The sequence below is a fragment of the Nelumbo nucifera genome, chromosome 2 (assembly GCF_055504915.1).
Source record: "Nelumbo nucifera cultivar China Antique chromosome 2, China Antique-T2T, whole genome shotgun sequence".
Lineage (NCBI taxonomy): Eukaryota > Viridiplantae > Streptophyta > Magnoliopsida > Proteales > Nelumbonaceae > Nelumbo > Nelumbo nucifera.
Window position 1 is genome coordinate 11,820,815 of NC_142650.1, and position 9,910 is coordinate 11,830,724.

The window sequence follows — 9,910 nt, forward strand, 5'->3', positions numbered from 1 at the left end:
ATCGTGCATTGGGAACATCTCTCGTATTTATATGTTATTATTTACGGGAGACGTTCTCAATCCATGGTGGGATGTACTTGTGAGGTCGTTGTGAGGCGCCCAAATTCAGTGGCAAAATGGTAAAAATGCCTCGGCTTCTTTCCCTCAGGAGGGTCTTTATTCTACTGCACTTGGAGTCTTGGACCACTCTTCCCCTTCTCGAACAAGTCTATCCCCTGTTTCGATGGATGATTTTTGGTTCATACATTTTTTTCTTTAAAAAGACTTTTGCAGTGAAGCGATCAAGCTCAATTTTTTTCTGTTAGTATCTCTTTACTAATCTCACCATGCAGGTTCTTGTTTTGATTGTGCGTCTAGGTCCGTTGCTTTACGCCTTATTTTTCCTATTTAATGATCTGATTTTGTTGTTGTTCATTTCTTCTTGTTTGATAAATCTGTTTAGATCTGTTGTTTGTCTCGCATTGAGTTGGGTTCAACACTTGGTTCTGGCTTTATCTTGAATATTTATTGTAATCCTACGTGCTCTCTCGAAATTGCCAGGATGAGTTTTAATGGATCTCTATCTTCTCCTGGATTGTTTGTTAGGGAAATTCTAATAGCGACGTCCCTTATATTCAAACTTCATTGTATTCCTCTTGTAAGACAAACCATCTCAAACTTTATTGATCTCTCTGTAGTCATTGCTGTTATCGAAATTAACCACAGAGAACGAATACTGCTAATTGTTGGGAGAATTTTACCATGGTATCATTCTGGAATATAAGTTTCTTAAATGAGAATGCAGGTCAAGAAAAATAAAATTCTGCGGCAGAAGGTATTAAGTGAGGCTCTAATTTGCTGACAAAGTACACCCTTAGCAATCTTGACTGTTTGGTACAAAAGTCGACTATTTTCTAATTGTGTGCATAGTGAACATTTTTTACACAAAGTAAAAGATTTGAAGACAACAATGGCTTAGAATATGATCTTTTTTTATTTGTTAAGGGTAAGATGTGCTTGTGATTATAACTTGAATTGCATCTCTATCTTCTTCTTTTTTCTCCATTTTGCTGGCAGTTCTGTATCATTTACAATTTTACACTTTTATTGGGTCTCTTGACCATTAATAAGAACTACCATCCTGCTTATTTTAAATCTTTGGATGGTTCCTTCTTTCAGCTTATGGGCTCATGGCTTTTGGATTCGAGTCTTCATTTCCACGTCCATTACTGTCAATTCAGAATATGTACAAGGATCTTGAAGTGTTGGAGGGATTGTCTTGTGGATGGAGAGATTGTCTTGTGGATGGAAAGATGTGTTTATGATAGGATTGGTGGCTTCCAGAGAAATGTAACCATGGACTTGTAACTGATTTTTTGCTTCCCCGTTCCTTTTATGGATACATCTTGGTTAGGGTGTTTGATAACTAGTAATTTTCTAGAAAAGTTGGACTCGCCTATAGTTATTAGTGTTTTAAATAAATTATCCGTTTAGTATGGCGTTTCTGTCTGTTGTTCTCTACCTTGCATTATTAGTGTTGGATTCATGTAGTCGACCCGTATAGTTGGGATAAGGCATGGATGATGATGATGATCTGATGGAATAAATGATAACATTTGTGGATTGTTAAAATGTGACGACTTCTCCTCCTTTTGTTTTCTCTGTCTAGAAGAAACAAAATTAGCTTGTAGTTTTTTTTTGTGTTTGAGATGTATTCTGATATGGATTGTCTAGATATACTTAGGTTGCTTAAGCTTTTTGTTCTTCATTATTTTTATTTGTTCAGTTTTGCTACAAATTAGCAATCCTTAATAATTCTTTTTCCTTCCAAGATTATCGATAATTAGAAATGTATCATCCCAATAATGGGACTTTGGTTAAGGGAATGGATGTCATGAACAAGTGAACAACTTTGTAAACCATACCTGGAGAAGCTAGCTCAGTGGATGTCTTTAGAAAGCTAGCTCCACCATTATGGTTTCTGTGTAAAGAGAGGTTCAAGGTTTGAAGCCTTAACCAACTCCCGAGCTGGACCCTGAGGGAGCTGTGACGCCTGATGGAGCTATTCCTTTCTAGTAGGGAAGGGAACTCTGAAGGAGGGACAGTTGCCAATGGCCGCCACCCAGATCTGCCAAAGTCTTCCGGCGAACAGCAGTCCGTTAGCCAAAGAACCGCAGTCATCCCTTATACAGTACCAACCCGTCTTGAAGTGACCAATTGGGATCGGCGGTGCCGGACTAGATCTTCTGTAGCAAGAGCGACCATTCCGGGGATTGTGGTGTTGCCTTCTTAATGTCGTCAAACAGAGAGATCCGAGGTTGGGAAATGCTACACAGAACCATCGCGTCTTCATCTCGCCTAGACAAGACATCAGCTGCGTGATTTGAGGATCCCGCCTTATATTCCACCCGGAAGTCAAACCCGAGCAGTTTGCTAACCCAATGCTGCTGAGGGGAAGTGGTGAGATGCTGCTCTAATAGGTATTTGAGGCTGTAATGATCAGTTTTGACGACGAACGACCGCCCCCACAAATATGGCCTCCAGTGCTGGACGGCTCGGGCTAGACCAATTAGTTCGCGCTCATAGGCTGGAAGCTTCAGGTGCCAGTCGGCCAGTCTGCAGCTCAAGAAAACAATCGGGTGCCCTTGCTGCTGTAGTACAGCCTTGATACCAACTCCGGAAGCATCGCACTTGACTGTAAATTCGAGGGCGAAATTAGGTAATTGCAAGACAGGGGTGGAAGACAGGGAATTTCTCAGTGTCAAGAAAGCTTCATCTGCTGCGTCGTCCCACCGGAAGGAATTTTTCTTCAACAGGTTGGTTAACGGGGCTGCCAACACTCCATAGTTCTGTACAAATTTGCGGTAGTAACCCGTTAAGCCGAGGAACCCGCGTAAGGCCTCGGCTGATTGAGGTTTGGGCCATTCTTTTATAGCCTGAATCTTGGAACTATCAACTGTCACACCCTGCCCATGGATGACGTGGCCGAGATAAAGAACCTATTTCTCCCCGAAGGAGCACTTGGAATAATTTGTGTTGGTGTAGGAGCTCGAAAACGGTCCTCAGATGGTGGACATGCTCTACCCATGAATTGCTGTAAACGAGGATATCATCAAAGAAAACTAAAACAAATTTGCGCAAATGGGGCTGGAATACCTCGTTCATTAGAGACTGAAATGTAGATGGGGCGTTGGAGAGTCCGAATGGCATGACTAAAAATTCAAAGTGGCCATGGTGGGTGTGAAAAACAGTCTTCTTCACGTCACCAGGAGCCATGCGAACTTGGAAGTATCCGGATCTGAGGTCCAACTTAGAAAAGTACTGGGCACCATGCAACTCGTCCAGCAGTTCGTCCACAACGGGAATAGGGAACTTATCTTTGATCGTCCGGTCATTGAGTTCTCTATAGTCAACACAGAACCTCCACGTTCCATCCTGCTTCGCCACCAACAGAACCGGCGAAGAGAAGGGGGAGTGACTTTTGCGTATGATTCCTTGGTTCAACATCTCTGTACATTGTTTCTCTATCTCGTCCTTCTATAAGTGAGGGTAGCGATAAGGTCAGACAACGACTGGTGCTGAACCCGCCACCAAAGGAATACGATGGTCGCAAGCTCGGGAAGGGGGGAGGCCCTTAGGTTCCTGGAACAGATATGAAAACTCGGCGAGAAGTTTTTCCATGGCTGTCGGTTCTGTCTGAAGTGCATGGACCTGTGGTGTCCTTTCTTTAACCCTACAACCGTGCCATGAAACTTGCTTTCCATTTAGGTGGAAGGTCATGGTGAGTGCGCTGAAGTCCCACAAAATCGGCCCTAGGGTAATTAACCACTTGACCCCTAGAACAATATCGAACCCATCCAATGAAAGTACAAATAAATCAGCAATAAACAGTTCAGAATTGACCTGTACCGGCACGTCCTTACAAATTCTTGGACTATGAACTCTCTCACCATTTGCGACGGCTACCTGTAGTCGCGGTCGAAGCTCCATCGGCAGCTTTAACTGAAGGGCGGCATGTTCACTTATGAAGTTGTGTGTACTCCCTGAATCGATGAGAATGCGCATCGGTTGACCTGCTATTTGTGCCTGTAACTGCATGGTCTGAGAAGTTTTAATGCCAGTGATCGCATGGAGAGAGATCTCTGGCTTGAATATGACTGGTTCTTCTTCCTCCTCCTCTTGTTCATCGATGAGGAGGCAAAAAAGCCTCTTGCATCTATGTCCTGCCGAGTAGAGGTCATCACAGTTGAAACATTGGCCCCTTGCTCGGCGTTCTGCCATTTCTGCCCTGGTCAGACGCTTAATGGGTGGAGCGGCCATGTTGCTACCTGTACTTGTCATTGGTCTAGAGGCGGTGGTGGTGGGAGATTTCAGTTCTCAGCTGGTAGCAGAAGAGGGGGTCGCTGCTGCTGATCTTGGGGGTACCCATGAGTTTGGTGGCCGACCCACATTAAAAATTCCACGGCTGAGCTGCAGTTTGCACTCGAACGCGCGGGCTAAGTTCATGGTTGTGACCAAATTTGAGGGATTTTGCATCTCGACATCCACCCGCAGGGGTTCTGATAGCCCTGCCGTGAACATATCCACTTGCTGGTCGGGTCGCACGGAGGATGCCCTCGCGATGAGGGTTTGGAACTGTCGCTGATATTCAGCCACTGTGCCGGTTTGTTTAAGGTTAATCAGCTCACCCAGTGGGTTGCTGGTCAGTGGGGGTCCGAACCTAAGAAGGCAATAGGACTTAAACTGGGGCCAACTGAGCCCGGGTTCTTCTTGCTCTAACCGATAAAACCAAAGTTGTGCTTCCTCTGTTAAGTGAAAGGTGGCTAGACTTACCTTATCCCGGTCATTTGTCTGTTGGTTCCGGAAAAATTGCTCGCAGCGATACAGCCAGCCTAAGGGGTCTCCATTGCCGTTGTACGACGAAAATTCCAGCCTGCTGTACAGCTAGTCCATCTTCCACCAGACTACCCATTGATCCCCACCATCATCACCAGCATCCATAACTCCACCCACGAGGGCATTCAAAAAACACTACACCGCGTCTGGACTGATTTCCATTGGTGAGGTATGAAGACTTCTATTCGAGATTTTGTCCATAATTGCTCCACATGCCAACAACACAAATGGGAAAACCTACACCCGACAGGCCTCCTTCAGCCCCTTTCCATCCCGACACAGATCTGGGCCGACATCTCCATGGACTTCATTGAGGGACTACCCAAGGTAGGTGGCAAATCAGTTCTCTTCGTGGTAGTCGACCGCTTCTCTAAATATGCCCATTTCATTCCTCTATCACACCCGTACAGTGCCACTTTGGTTGCTCTCGCCTTCTTTACACATGTCTTTCGCTTACATGGGTTACCAGAATCCATAGTCAGCGATAGAGACCCGGTTTTCACTAGTGCCTTCTGGAAAGAGTTATTCCGGCTACAAGGCACCACCCTGGCCTACTCATCAGCTTACCAGCCACAAAACCGACGGTCAGACGGAAGTGGTTAACCGCACAATCGAGATGTATCTCCGTTGTTTCGTAGGCGATCAACCACGACGGTGGGTGGATTGGCTCCCTTGGGCCGAATACTACTACAACACAGCCTACCATTCTTCTCTCGGCATGACTCCCTTTCGCGTCATTTATGGCAGGGATCCTCCCCGCTTGCTGTCCTACGAGCCGGGTTCTACTCGTTTGGAAGCAATTGATCACTCCTTACAAGAACGCGACGCCCGCCTTCGCTTACAGCAGGCCCAGCTCCACATGATGCTCCACTATGACAAGCACCACCGGGAACTGTCATTCGATCCAGGACAATTTGTTTGGTTGAAACTCCAGCCCTACCGGCAACGCTCCTTGCACCACAAGGCTGCCCCGAAACTGGCCCCTAAGTTCTATGGGCCCTACAAGGTTCTACGACGAGTTGGCAATGTAGCCTACCAGCTGGAATTGCCTGAGACCAACCGGATTCATGATGTCTTCCACATCTCCTTGCTGAAGCCATTTACGGGTGTTCCCCCGGACCAAGTTCCCTCCCTGCCACCCTTGAAGGATGGCAAGCTGGTCCCCCAACCTAAAGCTGTTACCCGCTCTCGTTTCAATCATGGAATCCTTAAAGTCTTGGTGGAATGGTGTAATTTACCATCCACAGAAGCCACATGGATCCCATTAGCAGAGTTCCAAGCCACATATCCAAAGTTCGAGCTTGAGGACAAGCTCGTAGTCCAAGAGGGGAGTAATGTTATGGACGCCCTCCTCGGGAAGACGTACCATCGCCGCCGGCAGCAACAGGCACCTGACCCACCGCCAGCAGCAACAATGATTCAGTGATGCTCATCCTACCCAGTTCGGCAACAACAGCCTTATCTAGATTACATTAGCTCATTTTGCTTGTTCTTATCTCTTATCTTATCTTGTTAGTAGTTTATCAGATTAGGATTAGCTTATCTTATCCTTAGCAAGATAGAACTGGAAGTCTCCCTATTCAGCAAGGAGACTCTCTTTGATTAGGACTCTTGTAATCTCCTATTTAAGGAGACCCCATTATTGAATGAGATATCGGATATTCAGTTGAAAAAGTGAGTTAGGAGAGTTGGTGATCTCTTGAACAAATCACCGGAGGCACCAAGATAGATTCATCAAGAGCAGGAAGGAACAAGGGAAAACATGAGGTTTTCCCCGTGGACCAACCTGTGACGAGATCCTATTCCCGGGCCCTCAACAGTCAATGTCTACCTTCGTCTTCTACTGCCTTTCATTCAGTCACACCATTCATGTAGCACACTAGCACTTAATCAAGAGAGAGGCACCAAGTGTGCTTAGTTTCTTACTAACACTGTTGGCTTAAATACTTGTATTCATTTAACATTAGTTGATCACCTACTCTCAAGGGATGAAATCAGATCTTTAGCTCAAATTGGTAGAGCACTTGAGAAATGAAGAATGTTGTTCTTTATCTCAAGAGGATGGTGGTTCGAATCCACCAAGATCTTTCTTTTTGCAGTCAATAAGAGTTCTCTTTTCCACCAAAATTTAGGTTCTCAGAATTTAGTAATTTTCCTTGTTACCCTGATTTCCTTACATGGTATCTCATTTAAAGCAAATGCGTTTACAGGAACGACAGGGACAAAGCTCATACTATTGGGTTTCACAACTTCATTATCTATTTGGAAGTTTATGGTCTTTGCATTGTTCAAATAACTTGGAGGACACATGTCATGCTAACTATCAAAAACTTGATAGACCATTTTATTTTGCACTGATTTGACATCAAATCCAAGTCCTTTCTAAATGGTTGCAACCAGTAGCCATGATATATCAGAAGAGATCTGGCCCCGGTGTAGTTTAGCTCTGTGCATGAAAGGGCAGTCTTCAGAGTAGTTCCAGCGATAGTAGACATCTTTTGAAGGTTTTCTCTTAAATTGTTGCAAAATACCAATATTTTCAACTTTTACTTCTCCGATTTCTTCCCCGTGTCATATTCACCATGCTGATGATATCACTGGCAGAAACATTTTGGCATTCCTCTACTTTGTTGCTACTTGCAAGCACCCATATACAACATCAGTTATATTTTAGTTCATTCTTTCAGTATTTTGAGGCTACTAGAAAGAATTTTGTCCATATGATTCATGGGTAATTTCTAGAGCAACAATAACTGAAATACCAGATATAGATACAGTGGGGCAAAAAGTGCTAGAAATATGCACATCCAGATCCAGTTCTGTGCTTTATTTGACAAGAAGAGTTTGAAAACTGAGAAATTCAAAAAAAAAAAAAAAAAAAAACTTTCAATTTCAGTTTTCTTTGATCAATCCAAATTACCATAGCAAGAACTAATCAATCTTATGATTTTTTAGTACATAACAAAATAAACAAAAAAACATGATCATGAAGCACTACCATACAAACTGACATGGTAATGAGATTTCAGCATGACAATTAAGGTTAACTTAGACTATCTATCTAAAAATTAATATTTGGCAAAGTCGCAAAGAGAAATCCTTGAACTTGAAACCATTATTCTTAAGATAAAGAAACAATTAAAATATCACTAAGAATTTGCAATTGAAATTTGAAAACAAAAATAAAATGAATAGTCCCGATTGAGCGGTTGTAAGTTTTTTGATATCATATCTTTCCCGCATCATAGTCAAGCCCTACAAAGTTACATCCAATTAAATGAAAAAACAAAAAAAGGCGATCCAGTGAGATAGGGGTTCTTGTCCTCTTCTTTTGGCTCAAGGGTTTCTGATGAAGGATAATTTGACCCGATTTATGAAACGGTGACACGTGGATACTGATTCGGCGTAGGTGGCAACTCAGTATTGCGGTCCAGCATGGCTAAGTAACAGGCCTATAAAGAAGCTCGCTACATCGTATCGCGCAAAAGGAGGAGCTCGCCACGACGCAAGCTCCAAGTTCCCCGAGCTACCTCCAAAGGGATATTCTGAGGCAACCTTAGCTCGCAAGCTAAGGAAACCAGCTCGCCCGAGCTCCTAAGCAGACAAGTCATCCCAAGGATCAATTCTACTAAGGGCACTCATGAAGTACTCCGAGCTCGTTAGAGAGTAGCTCGCGAATGAGCCGCACGAGCATTCCTAAAGAAGCTTCTATTCAATAGATCGTACCAATCAGACCGTGCCCAGTCCCTACTGACGGTGCAGTCCCTGTCCTTTTGGCATTCTGCACCCACGTCTCTCAGCAGGCGGAGGCGTGCCTGTCATTTTGGAGACGTGTCACTTACCCGGGCGAGGAGTACATCACAACGGCCACTTGCGCAGCCCGGGCAGGTAACGGCTGTGGCAGGAGCCCAGTGGCGGTTATGCCCGATCTCACAAAAACGCCTCTATAAAAAGCCCCCAGGGCAAAGGAGAAGCTCCTTCTTCTGAAAAAAAAAAACCTCTACTCGCTCGAATATAGTGATAAGCGTGACCTCCACTCTTAGCCTTCGTTTTCTCTTTACTTCCCAGACACAATACTAACTTAAGCATCGGAGTATTCCCACCGGGTAAACCCCCGGGAATCCTTCCTTTCATCTTCTCAGGTGTCGTTCGTTGCCAACAAGAAGCCTATCCGCAGCCAGCTATGAGTGCCCGGATCGCGCTACATCAATTGGCGTCGACCTCAGCGAGTACGACCTCAGCAAGTACGACCTCCAGTACAAGCCGCGAACTGCCATTAAGGCTCAAGCCTTAGTAGATTTCATAGCCGAATGCACATTCAGCACCGAAGTTCCCAGGCCGATTGTGTGCGAGGCTCCCACCTTAGGTGAGCCCGAAGCTCCCGGGCCGGTCGAGTCCGAACCCCGTGAAGTAGTAGCCAGTGTGGCACCTCTCCTAGCTCGGCCAACTGTGAACTGAGATGAGGAGCCCTGGATCCTTCACGTAGATGGCTCCTCGAACCAACAGGGCAGCGATGCCGAAATAGTTCTACACGGCCCAAGCGGCATGAAATTGGAGTACGCTACGCTTCGAGTTCGAGGAATCTAACAATGAAGCAGAATACGAGGCGTTGATAGCCGGACTAGCCTTAGCCAAAGAAGTAAAAGCCAAGCACATCGTTATCTGCAGCGACTCCCAGCTCGTGGTCAACCAGGTCACGGGCGAATATGAAGCTCACGAGCCGACCATGGTCGCCTACTTAGCCAAAGTTAGAGAGGCACTGCTCAACTTTCAGTCACACTTCATCAGACAGATCCCTAGGTCGGAGAACGCCGAGGCCGATGCCCTGTCCAAGTTAGCCAGCACTAGCGACATAACCGTGAGAACCGTGTACATAGAGGACCTGTCTCGGCCTAGCATTCTCGGGGGGGGCAGAGGAGGTCGCTCTCGTCATTCGAGCAGAGCCAAGCTGGATTGACCCACTCATGAGATTCTTGTTACACGGGACCCTCCCCGTAGATCGCAATGCAGCCAGAAGGGTGCAACGCCAGGCAGC

At 45.4% G+C, this 9,910-nt stretch overlaps 1 long non-coding RNA gene across 1 annotated transcript; it reads left to right on the top strand.

The window, feature by feature from the left end:
- Positions 1-79: 79 nt before the first annotated feature.
- Positions 80-1,611, top strand: LOC104597268 (uncharacterized). The gene is made up of 2 exons (XR_735191.3): positions 80-357; positions 1,159-1,611. It is a non-coding gene; the product is annotated as an uncharacterized LOC104597268 (long non-coding RNA).
- Positions 1,612-9,910: the final 8,299 nt, after the last annotated feature.